Raw genomic sequence first — 13766 nt, 5'->3', positions numbered from 1 at the left:
ACTTTGGGAGGAGGAAGCAGGGGGACTGCAAGTTTGAGGCCAGCCATAGCAACTTAATGACCCCCCTTCCCCCAACCCCCATCTCAAAATAAAAAACATAAAGGGCTGGCAGTATAGTTCAGTGGTAAAGTGCCCTTGGTTCAATCCCCGTTACCGGGAGTAGGTAAGTTTGTTGTTGTTGTTGTTTTAAGTAATATGGTCAATTAGATGAACAGAGAAATCCTTTTGGAGCATACACTTTTAAATGGAGCTAGGGAAGGGGGAAATATATGAATACATATAAAATGGATGTGAAATTCTGAAACTATTATAAGGAAAATAATTGAAGTCCTGAAAAGATCAGAAAACATGATTTCACAAGGTAGATAGCATAAACTCATAAGGTGGTGTTTGTGCTGTTTCAAACTGGATTAGAACATAGGGAAGGAATACAGAAAACTTTAGTGCCCTAGCACAGTAGAGACTGCCCTGGACATGATTGGAATCCTGGAGGGATAAAGTCCTCAGTGGGTGAGTCAGGAAAAACCATGCTCCGGATGCGCTGGTTGCAGATTACCTATTATTTTCTTGAATCTGGGTTGAAAGGGGAAAAAAAAATCTCCAGTGAAACTAGTCAGCTTTGTGTCACTGTGACCAAAATACCTGATAAGAGAAGGGGAAATTTATTTTGGCTCATGGTTCCTGAGGTTTAGTTCATGCTTGACAAGACATTGCTCTGGGCCTAAGGTAAAGCAGAACATTGTGACAGAAGATCGTGGTGGAGGGAAGTTTCCTCTCATGGCAGACTGGAAGACAGTGGAGGGATGTGGGGACAGAAGGGGAGAGGGAGAGAAGGGAAATCGGGGAAAGGGGCCACAGCTATACCTCACCTGCCTACAGTTACCACCCAGTCACTCCATTCAAACTGGATTGGACTAATTAGGTTATAGCTCTCACAATCTAATCATTTCATCTTTGAATATTCCTGTATTAACACAGGAGTTTTGGAAGGTATTCCTCATATCCAAACCATAACACTGCTTAAGCTGACACACATACTCATGTGAGTTGTCAGCCAGATTTCTTATTACCTGTGAGGGCTAAGAATCTCTAGCTGAAAACTTAGTGAAGAGCTCCCAGTTGGTTGTGATCCTCAGTGACTGGGAGAATCGAATTCATATCTCTACAGAAGCATACTTTAGAGATAGACTTCAAGGAACTTTTATTATGGAAGTTGCAAGAGGTGTGAATTTGCACAAGAAAACAAACAACTATCACTTGATTAGATGTGGAAGATTATATTTTCCAGGTAGGGCTACAACAATGTTTCTGGAACTGTGTGCTTTTCTAGAACCTTGCCCATAATGCTCTCCTGGACAGCAGAGGCCGAGGTACCTGAGCCAGGACTCTGTTCCCATCATTCCTCCAGGTGCTCTCCTGGATAGCAGAGGCCTAGGAGCTGGTGTCAGTGCAGAAACGACTACAGAAAGAATTGTTGGCTTTGCAAAATTACCCACCTCCAGGGATGACTTAAAATGAAGAGTGTTCAAATTCAATTACACAGTGTACTGTAGACTTGGAAGGTGTACCAGGTACCTTATATGAAAGGAAAATTCTTCAACTTCTATATGTTTGGTCATTTTTAATGGTGAGAATACTCCCGTTCATCCTAATATTTATAGCAATGGTTGTATCTGTTTATCTATTTAACAGAAGACTGATCCCCAGAGCTCTCAGTGTAGTTAGTTTTTCTTAGCTTTCATTACTAGCATGCTTTTGAGCTGCCGAGAAAAGAGAAGACCACCAGGTAATTCTTTTTATGTGTTAACATGTAATAAGAATTAAAAGAAAACAAAATGGTGGCACCATGCGTGAAATTTTCTATATCCTCACTCAAATAGAGTGAATTTTATACTTGAGTTCTCCCAAATGTTGAAATAAAAGATAACCAGTCATTTCATGAATGCCATTCATGAGTGCTGCACAGATATGAAAACTTGGGATAATTTTAGTGAGAAATACACAAGACCTACAGGGAAAAAATGACAAAACTATAAGAACTGTGAAAAAAGCAGAGACACTTTAATGAGAAAATATGTTGTTCTTAAAAAATGTAATTTTAGTAAGGATCTCATGGAATGATAGGGGTAGGTGTTTGAAAAGTTTGGAAAAAGTAGGTGAGAGAAGCAAAGTTTGAATTTTGAACTCTAAAGATAATGTATGAAAATTACTCTATCAGGCACTGAGACATTAACAAGAGTAGATCATTCTATAGAATTATTCTATTTAGGCCCTATTGTGTATGAGATTTAAATGCATTATAAATCACTGAGAAGGAGAAAGATTATTTAGTATCTAATTTTAGATAATTGGTAATCATCTGGGAAGGAAATAAGTTTACATGTTCACTTCATATATAAAATATTTCTTGTGGATCATTTAAAAACTAACAATAAAAGAGAAAAAAAATTTTCAAAGGGAAATAGTCTTTGTGTCCTTTCATTCAACCTGTGCAGACCTTTGTGATTGCTGTGACCAGAAGAACATAATGGAAGTGAGATTATATGGTTTTTGAGGCTAAGTCCTAAAAATAGCACACATTTCTTCCTTATTTTCTTGGGATGCTCGTTCTTGGAACCCATCACTGTGCTGTGAAGAAACACATGGAGAGATCCATATGGAAAGGAACTGAGACCTTAGGCCAATGGCACCAGCTAGGTTCCCAGCTGACAGTCAGAACTAACTTGCTGCCTTGTAATTAAGCCATCTTGAAAGTGGATCTTCCACCCCCCTGTCCAGCTGACCTAAGGTGATGCCACATGGAACAGAGGCCAACTCTCTTCTCTGAGTCCTAAACAAATCACCCAATATATGAGCAAAAAAGTGATGGTTGTTGTTTTAATCTATGAAATTTGAAGGTGGTTTGTTACACAGTGATAGATAGTTACATTGGCAGTAACTATCAGTGTCATGAAGACTACGGATGTTTCTCATAAAAACTACAGAGATTTAGTCAGGTGTGGTGATATATGCCTGTAATTTCAGCTACTTGGGAGGCCAAGACAGGACGATTGCAAGGTTGAGGCCAGCATGAGTCACTTAGCAAGACCCTGTCTCAAAATAAAAATAAAAAGGGGTGGGGATCTAGCTCAGTGGTAGAGCTCCCCTGGATTCAATCTTCAATACTGCCCAGAAACAAAACAGAAAACAACAACAAAAAACTCCACTCAAAACCAACAAATAAAAACTACACACACACACACACACACACACACACACACTCACACACAGATGTTTATGTGTTTTGGGGATACACACACAGATGAATGATACGATTATAAAGAAAAAAGAAAAAATTAACAAACTTCAGCAGAGTGGTTTTTCTTTGGGTATGGAACTGTGGACTGGGAGAGCTCATAAAGACTTGTGGTTTATATACGACACATTTCACAGAAAAAAATTTTTTTTTTTTAAAGAGAGAGAGAGGAGAGAGAGAGAGAGAGAGAGAGAATTTTTAATATTTTTATTTTTTAGTTCTCGGCGGACACAACATCTTTGTTGGTATGTGGTGCTGAGGATCGAACCCGGGCCGCACGCATGCCAGGCGAGCGCTACCGCTTGAGCTACATCCCCAGCCCCACAGAAAAATTTTTTAAAGTGTGTTGTTGAAAGAAACCTTGCAGTGATTCTTTTTCTAAGGAAAGAATTTTGGTAATGCAAATACTAGTTCATTTTTTCCCCCCTGGTGCCATCCAAATGTTCTACCACTGAGCTACCTCCTCAACCCAAATATTAGTTCTTAATTAATCTTTTGGCATGCATTCTTGCACATAAAATCCTCCAGTCAATCTATTTTGAATTATTTTTTCTGAGTTTTTATATTATCCTTGCTAACTGGGAAATGTGCCTAGGAAGAAGGTAAAACTAGGAGAATTCATCCACATGTTCAGCCTCAGTAGTCATTAGCCTTATAATGAGAAATTAGGCCTCTTATCCTAGCTGTCTTGAAATTGGCTTACTGTTGTTAAAAATAAGACTTTTTAGGTTTATTTATTTATTTTAGGTCAGCAATAAAGGAACACACTCTTTTTTTTCTTTTCTATTTTTTTTTTTTGCCTCTCCCCAGCCTGAATCTGCTGTTTGTTAAAAACCTCCATGCATTGACATCTCTTCCTTTTCTGAAGTAATATGAAACCCAATAATTACACACAGACCTGACCTACTTTGGAGGAATGAGAGGACAAAGAAAGCCTAGCTTTCTTCGTCCTTTTTTGGTTAAAAGCAAAGATTTAGGATGTAAGGGCTAGAACTTTCTATATCCTTTATTCTTTGAGGAGCCCAACCCAGATTGTCCTTTTCCCATACATCAGAAGTTTCTTTATGTATGTGCTGCTTATCCCCTGAAGGACTTGATGCTGAGGAAGCCACTGCATGTTTGCTGATCAGGAACTATTTGTTTGTTTCCCAAGGCACTGTTGCTCTGAAAAAATAAGGATGAAAGAACCTCTTTATTTGCCTTTCTTTTTAATTATCCTATTCTATGTGTTTGATTTTAAAACTATCTTAGTTCTTTTTAAAAAGAGGTATTTAGGATATAAACACACCAGTTTTTGATATTTGCTTTATTCATTGACTTTAAAAATAATAAAAGTTTTGGTTCGTTAACCATTGCTAAAGTACCACACATGGGTCCTGGATCCTGGGTCCTGTACTGGATGCTTACAACTTTACTAAAACTATTTTGTGTAATAAACACTGACCTTAGCCAAGGGAGATGGCTCTCAGTGTCTGGAATATTGAGAACTGTAAGAGGATGAGAGAGTGTAGTTTTTACTGGTGTAAGGATAGCAACATAGAGATCAATGGACTAGAATCAAGAGTCTAGAAATAAAATCTTATGCTTATGGTCATTGATTTTTGACAGTGATTCCAAGACAATTCAATGGAGAGAGAAGAGTCTTTTCAACAAATGTGCTGGGATAAGTAGATATCTACATGCAAAGAAGGGGCGTTGGATCCTTGGTTTATATCATACACAAAAACTAACTCAAAATGGGCTATAGACATAAATGTAAGGGCTAATACTATAAAAATCTTAAAAGAAAATACAGGAGTAAACCTTTCTAATCTTGAACTAGGCAATAGTTTCTTAAGATATGACATCAAAAGCACAAAGGACAAAGGGAAAAAATAGATAAATTGGACTGTAGTAAAATTAAAACTTTTTTTTTGTTGTTGTTGCTGCAAACAATACTATCACAAAGTAAAAAGACAACCAACAGAATGGGAGAAAATATTTACAAATATTATAGCTGGTAAAGGAACTTATATTGAATACATAAAACAACTTAATCCTGAAAAGACAGTTAACTCAGTTAAAAAACAAACCAAAAATTTGAATGTCTGTTTCTCCGAAGAAGGTATTCAGCTGGTCAGTAAACTTATAAAAAGATGCTCAACATCATTAGTCATTAGAAAAATGTAAAACAAACCCACAATGAGATACCACTAGCATGACTATAATAAATATATGGACAATAACAAGTCTTGGTGAGGATATGGAAAAAATTAGATTACTCTTGGGATTGCTAGTGAGAATGTAAAATAATGCAGCCACTTTTTGTCATTTTCTCAAGCCTCCAACGAATGACATTTAAGATCTACACCATAAGTAAAAGAAAGGAGACCAGTTGAGAAATCTTAAATATCCTACAACCACTTTCCCCTATTATTAATATCTTATATTAGTATAATACTTTTGTCATAGTTAAGGATCAATACTGGTACATTATTATTAACTAAAGTTCATATTTTGTTCATATTTCCTTAGTTTTACCTAATGTGCTCTCTTTGTGTTTTATTGCATTTGTCATCAGGTTTCTTTGGGCTTTTTTGGCTGCAACAGTTTCTCAGACTTTGTTTTTGATGACCTTGAGAGTTTTGAGGAGTACTAGTCAGGGATTTTGTAGAATGCCCCTCAAATGTAATTTATCTAATATCATTGCTATGATCAGACTGAGGTCACAGATTTTTGTGGGAATAAAACACTGCTAACAGGTGTAAAGTACCATTTCTATCATATCATACCAAGGACTTTTACTACCAACTTGACATTACCATTGATAGTAACTTAGTCACCTAGTTGAAGGGGTATTCACCAGGTTTCTCCACTGTAAAGATGCTTTTTTTCTTCTTTCCAATACTGTAGTATCTGGAAGGAAATTATTAGATACACATGCTTTTGATAGCATTTTTGCAATTTGGCAAAAGCAACTTTGTTTTGAAAACTAATGAGCTTGACATATTTACTTTTTCAAAGAGCTTATCTATGTACACACAGAAAGGATTTGCTGCAATAATAAGTGGGGCCAAAGCTTTTCTCAAGAAAAAGCTTTAGATCTGTTCACATTCTTCAACTCTGGAAACAGCACATACTTGTTACCTCACAGTTTCTGTGGGTCAGGAGTCCTGGTATGGCTTACCAAGTTCTTTTTGCTGAGAGTCTTAGAAGGTTGCAGTCATGGTATTGGGTGGACTGCATTTTCACAGAGGCTTATCTAGGGAAGAATCCACTTCCAAAGTCACTCAGGTTATTGGCAGAATGTATTTTCTTGTGGCTTTGTGATTGAGAAACCCTGCTTTTTGCTGGCTGTTGGCTAAGGGTCATATAGAGAGAAGCCTCCTGCAGGTCTTTGAAGCCACCCACAGATCCTTTCCCTCTGGGTTGCACTGACATGACTGTTGCTTCATCATATCCTCTAGCTCCACATGAAGGTGGGGAGGAGATGACACAAAGGCATGAATATGTGTGTATTGGAATAATTGAGGTGTCTCCTTAGGATTTGTCTGCATACATAATATAACTTGTGTAGAGATTATTTAATTTTGAGTAGGAGGATTGCATCTGGTGATCTGTCTTTTTAAAATTTTTAAATTCTAATTTGTTATATATATATGACAGCGGAAGGCATTACAATTTTTATTACATATATAGAGCACAATTTTTCATATCTCTGGTTGTATACAAAGTATATTCACACCAATTTGTGTCTTCATATCTGTACTTTGGATAATGATGTCCTTCTCATTCCACCATCATTTCTAACCCCATGTTCCCTCCCTTCCCCTCCCACCCCTCTGCCTTTTCTACAGTTCGCCTATTCCTCCCATGCTCCCTCTCCCTACCCCACTATGAATTGGCTTCCTTATATTAGAGAAAACATTTGGCAATTTGTTTTTTTGGGATTGGCTAACTTCACTTAGCATTATGGTGATCTGTCTTAATGAAAATTAGTCACAGAGTACAACCCAAATACCAGTTTAACTCCATAGAGCTGATTGTAGTGAGAAGAAAAAACTTTATAATAATTGGCACTAGGTAAAATGAAAATAGGTAGCAGAGATTTAATGGAGCATATCAGCAGAGGATGAGGAAAGAAGTTGGAGAAAGGTTGAAGTACTGTGATATATTTCCCTATTTCAGAATTTTGCCAGCTAATGCTGCCTACTTTCATTACTAGTCACTTTACTGTGTTAATATTTAAAAGCTCATTACTGTAAAATCTAGTTTTGAGAAGCAGCAAAACAGCATAGATAATGGCTCAGGTTCTTCACTGCCTGGGTTGAAATCCTGCCTCTGCAACTTTCTGTTGTATAACTTGGGTAAATTTCTTCCTTGGTATATGCCTCAGAAAATTCTTCAAGATAAGAATAATCATAGTACCTGCTTTTTAGTGTTGTTATGTGAATTAATAGTTAATTATTGTTCATTTTTTCAAGTGTGATAATGGTGTTGTGTTTATATTTTTAAAAAGAGAATGAATTCAGCTGGGTATGGTAGCACATACCTGTAATACCAGTGACTCTGGGAGGCTGAGCAGGAGGATCACAAGTTTGAGGACAGCCTTAGCAACCTATCAAGAGCCTGTCTAAAAAATAAAAAGGGCTGGGATGTGGTTCAGTGTGAGAGCACACTTGTGTCCAGTCTTTATACCCTGCCCATAATATTGTCATAAGATGTAAAAGAGGTCTCAACATACAGTGTAATAGGTTGATTTTTGCTTAAAATGTGGATACTTTTAGTGTTTAAAAAAACCCTTTACAGTTATTAACTATATTCAGTCTTTTAGTCAATTAGTATAGTTAATAGTTTTTTAAAAATATTTTTTAGTTGTAGATGGACATGAGACCTTTATTTATTTATTTATTTTCATGTGGTGCTGAGGATCAAACCCATTGCCTCACTCCTGCAAGGCAAGTGCTCTACCACTGAACTACAACCTCAGCTCATGATAGTTTTAAGTAAAATTCTTGGAGCTCCTTTAGCAGCTTTTTGAAATTCTAGACTTGTGCTCTAATGTCAATTTAGGAATCTCATGGAAGGTCAGTATTGAGGATGCATGTAATCTGCTAAAGGAAAGCAAACAGTCTTGTTAAATGTTAATTCTGTTATATTAAGCATGTATTTAATGTCGTTGTGTTTTTTTTTTTTTAAAGAGAGAGTGTATGTGTGTGTGTGTGTGAGAGAGAGAGAGAGAATTTTTTTTTTAATATTTATTTTTTAGTTTTCGGTGGACAGAACATCTTTGTTGGTATGTGGTGCTGAGGATCGAACCCGGGCCGCACGCATGCCAGGCGAGCGCGCTACCGCTTGAGCCACATCCCCAGCCCCATGTCGTTTGTTGTGTTTTGACATTTAACGTGGCTTATGTCTAATCCACGTAATAGTGAGTTATATTTTAATGGAACCATGAATCAATTTTTTCTACGCAGTGTCTTTTTAAAATATTATTTATTTATTTAGCTGGACACAACATCTTTATTTATTTTTATGTGGTGCTGAGGTTCGAACCCAGGGTCTCGCACATGCTAGGCGAGTGCTTTACCACTGAGCCACAACCCCAGCCCCTACAGCAGTGTTTTTTTAAATCAATAATCCCGAACCTATCTATAAAATAAATATTAGAAATCTGAGAATTAATTAATGTTTACCAGACTTTCCAGGGATTGATTTGAGTTATATAAATTAACTATTCAGAACATGAAATGCTAAAATTCATTATGGAAATGAAATTTATTTTAATTGAAAATGTAATGGTTGCTAAATATAAGGAACTCATTGAAGCTAGAGTAAATGCAAAAAGCCATCACACAAAGAAAGCATTCCCATTTTGATGGAATTCCAGAGGGATATCATCTGCCAGCTGTGTTGGTATGCAGCTGTGATTAGGAAAGCCCCTCAGAAGATAGTTGATTCTATAGAGTCCTACGGGGCACAGGGAAGCTGGCTTTTTAACCTTGGATTACATAGGGGAAACAGCCTAGTACCATAACCATTCAGATTAGGAATGGATGGTTTGACAAAGATGCACCTCTTTACAATTAACTCACACTCCTGGCATCTTAAGAATGCATGACAAGTAAGAATTAGAAATAAGGAGGGTAAGATGCTGATAATGGAGGTTGCTTCCTGTTTTTCTTTAGTTTCATTGTCAAATAATGGGGAGATGTCAATTATAAGAAATTCAGAAAACTTTTCTTACTGTGTTCCCTCCTTACTCAAACTCCTGCTATCTCATGCAGACTATCTTATTGGACCTTGGGGGCATATTAATACAATTTGAAACAATTTAATACAGGTACCATTTCTGGTTTTATTCACCAAAAACAGCATTGCCATTGTAAGGTTAGTAGATACCAGTGTAATAAGTCCTCCTAGGGTAGGTTTAAGAAAGTTTTGTTATGACAGATGAGTTAAGCCTGCTTTTCAGCTGATGCTTTAAAAAGTCTTAGTGTTCTAGGTGCTGTATCTAAATGTACTAAACAGTACTCAGGCTCCTTGACAAATGCTGTTCTTGGGAAGAGCATAATCCTTCTGTGAGTCCATGTTATTTTTACCTATGAGTTGGCACTCCAGGAAAGAGTAGCATGCACTTCATTAAGAACATTCATCTTGAAATTCATTCAGCTTTCTGTTTCTTTCTTACCTCATTTTCAGGCCACGTTGCCAAGTTCTTTTACCACATGTCTAATCTTTCTTCTTTGGGTCTAAAATCTAATCTTTTATATAGTTTTATTTTCCACTACAACTATTAAATTTTCTTTGGGCTCTGTAACAATGATTATTTTGTCTTTATGCCACTTTTTAAAAAAAATATTTTTTAGCTGTCGATGGACTTTATTTTGTTGTTTTATATGTGGTACTGAGAATCGAATCCAGTGTCTCACACATGCGAGACAAGCATTCTACCACTGAGCCACAACCCTAGCCCTATGTCACTTTCTTAGATATTGTTCTTTGCCACTTTAAACTGTTAGACCTTCCTTCTTAAATCATTTAGTTCTTACCCTATACTTACCCATCTCTAATACTTTTTGAAGCATCTCTTGGACTGGGGATGTAGCTCAGTGGTAGAGTGCTTGCCCAGCATGCAGTGAGGACCTCAGTTCTATCCCAAGCAAGCTCCCCACCCCCACCCTCCAAAAAAAAGAGTATCAAAGCACCTCTCATTTGCCCAACATTCTTCTTCAACCTCTTGTCTTCTTTTGCTCTATTCAAGTTTCAGGGCATCATTTTTTTTTTTTTTTACCGACTTTCTAACCTTAGAATTAAGCCATGCATTGTATTTTAAATCTCTCTCTTTTAAACGTGCAGTTTGTCAATATAAACGCCTGAAAATGAGACATTGAATACTGATACTCTATATCAGATTCTTAGTGATTTTCAGTGTTACTGTCAGCTCCATCTTTTCCTCCTCTCCTCTCCCCTCCCTCCCTCCCTCCCTCTCCCTTTCTTTCTTTCATCTTTTTGTTCCAGTTCATTTAAGTGGTGATGGACAGGCCAAAAGTTGATTTAATATACTATAAACCATATAAAACATTGTTGGCACTTTGTAAATGTTAAAATAACAACAATAACAACAGTAAAAATGTCAGTGTGCCTAAGAGAGTTGTCTATGATGTTAGAAACACATCTAGGACTTCTGCTTTCTAAGAGGGTAAATGTTAACCAGATGGGAATTATTGGAACTGAGAAATCATTTTCTTTTTGTCTTTGAAAATTTCCTTCTATGCCTTGAATTTCAACTAATCACCAGAAAATTTCCTTTGCTTCAGACACCACTTATTAATTATGCACAGTGTTCCAACTTAGAAGTGCTCAAGAATAATACATGTTCCGTGGTATATTTTCCCACTTTTGGTAAGACCTCCATTCTCAACCATGCAGACATTGTAAATGCACTAGCTATTTTATATTCACCCTGTAATACAGCCCAGAGAAGTTCAGAAAAATGGAAGTTCAACTGCTCACTTAACAGATACTGGATATTTTAAATTATGGTTAAATGATTACTTTGGGGTTCATTCAGAGCTGATAGGCCCTTTTCTTTGTTGGCCATGTTGAGTCCTCTTGTCTGGATTTGGCCAGTTCCCTTCTATCCCAGTCATTCCTTAGGCTTGAAAACTGCATGTTTTTAAATGGTTGTGATTGGTGTATAAAAATGAATAAAATAATCAGTTCTTTCCTAATATCTATCTTTGGTTTGTTTTTTAATACTTGATTCGACTGTTTATTAAAAACTAAAATAAGGACTCCAGGTGAGCAGTTGGTTTCAATGCAGAGGTTAGGATCATCCCAAGATGGTGGCTAGCCTACCTTCTGACCTTGGCCATGTGGTGCATTATTAATCATGGTGGTTTAGTGCCTGGGAAGTTTAGCTTAAGACCCAGCTTATGTAGTTTATGTTGGTTTGGGGTTTCATTAAACCCATTTTTCTGAAGATAATTCTATTTTTTTGAAAGTTTAAAATAAAAAAATTTCATCAAGCCTGGTTTCAAATGCATTTAAGTTCCTTTTCAAGCCAACTATTCCCACCTTGGTCCTATAAAAGAATTAAGCCCTACAGAAAAAAACAAAACAAAACAAAAAAACAAACAAAAAATACAACTTTTTTTCCTTTTCTTTTCTTCCCCCATAGCTTTGTTGAGGTAAAATTAAAGTACAACAAAATGCACATAGTTGAAGTATGCAATTTGAAATCATGCAGACTGTGTTTCCTGCATGATTTATTACATTAGAAATCAATCACCTTAAGATATATAGAGCTCTACCTTCACATGTCAACTATTTTAAAATTAAATGGCACACGTATTAATATCTCAGAGGTCAAGGAAGAAAGTATAAGAAAAGTAAATAAAAAGTACTTTGAACTAAGTGATAAGAAAGGCTTAAAATATCAGGATCTCTGGGATGAAATAGTACTCATATAAAGATTTATAACTTAAAATACTTGTATCAAAACGAAGCTAGAATAACAACCAAATTATTTTCAAATTATATAGAAGGAAGGAAAAAATAAAAATGCCAGTGACTATTTTCTCAGTTCTCCCAAATATGGAACCATTCTAAGTGTGTAGGAGAGAAGTTGGCCACATTACATACAGTGATGCATTAGGCCAATTGTTCTCAAAGTTGATTCTTTCACCCCAGAGTCTCTAAGATTCTTTTTATGGTCTTCAATGTAAAATTGTTTCATGAAATTGCTAAGGTAGTCTTCATTTTTCAGTTTCTCTTCTAGTTATAACATGAAGAATCCATGTTATAATTTCCAGAGACTACATATTATGTGATGATGTAGTTGGTCTGATAGTGTGCTTTGAATATACCTTTTAGAGTTTTGTTTTAATTTCCAATTTTAATTTATTTAATTTCAAAGTCAATATTAAAATGTACCACCTATATAAACCAAACTTCTTTGAAGGTTCTCAGTAATTTTTTTTTTTCCCTTAAGAGGAGCTCTGAGACCAAAAAACTTGAGAGCTGCTGTTGTAGGGCTGTAAGGCTTCCTTCTCTTAAAGAGCCTCTCACATGGCCAGTAGGGAGCTGCTCAGGGTCGGGCAGTGCAGTAAACCAGTCACTTGTTCAGTAAGCAGTTTTCAATGGAATTAAATTGAGTTCTTAGAGTATAACTTTTGAGACTTTGAGATTCTCTCCCAAGGCAGTGTTTGATCGATCATTGAGTACTCTGTGGCTTGGAAAGTTTTCTATGAGGTATGGAACTGGCAAATCTCATTATCGAGTCAACCTTTTCAGAAGTCATCTTTATGGAAGAGTCCTTTAACTGTTAGATTAATTATCTAGCTTATTTGCATCACTTGGATTAGTTCTGTCTACTAAAACAAGGGATAAATAAATATATGTAAACACATGTACATATATTCTAGCAATATTAAGAATTTCTAATCATATTGAAACAGTAAAAAGAAATGGGAAATTAGTTTTAATAATGTATTTTATTTATGAGCTGGGTTGTGGCTCAGTGGTAGAGTACTTGCCTACCACGTGTGAGGCACTGGATTCGATCCTTAGCACCACATAAAAATAAAAAGTAATGTTATTTTATTTAGCCTAGTATTCAAAATATTATCATGTTTACATATAATTAATAAAGCTTATAAATGTGATAATTTTCATTCCTTTTTTAGTACTAAATATTATAAATTTGGTTTATATTTTATTTCTATATTATGTAGACTAGCCACATTACAAATGTTTGGTAGTCACATGTGGCTGGTGACTACTGTATTAGATTGTACAGATCTAGATCACATGTGATTCTAGAACTGACCTGAGAATGATAAGTAGATAAGCTTTGAAACAGAAATAGAGAATAAAACTTTTGCAACAGATGTTAATATAAAAATGTAGCTCATTGAACAAAATTACAAGGGCAAAACATTTATCTGCCTAAATTTTAATACATTTCAAAGAGAAGTAAAGCTTCTTT

At 36.0% G+C, this 13766-nt stretch overlaps 1 protein-coding gene and 1 pseudogene across 3 annotated transcripts in view; both read left to right on the top strand.

The window, feature by feature from the left end:
- The window catches only part of LOC113188140 (ubiquitin-conjugating enzyme E2 W pseudogene), a 70938-nt pseudogene extending 69084 nt beyond the window's left edge, over positions 1-1854 (top strand).
- Positions 1-13766, top strand: part of Sik3 (SIK family kinase 3) — a 240151-nt gene that overhangs the window by 111660 nt on the left and 114725 nt on the right. The gene's annotated exons all lie outside the window — the stretch shown is intronic.

Source organism: Urocitellus parryii, chromosome 4 (assembly GCF_045843805.1).
Source record: "Urocitellus parryii isolate mUroPar1 chromosome 4, mUroPar1.hap1, whole genome shotgun sequence".
NCBI lineage: Eukaryota > Metazoa > Chordata > Mammalia > Rodentia > Sciuridae > Urocitellus > Urocitellus parryii.
Note: the sequence above shows the minus strand (reverse complement) of the source record. Positions and strands in the feature narration are given on the sequence as shown.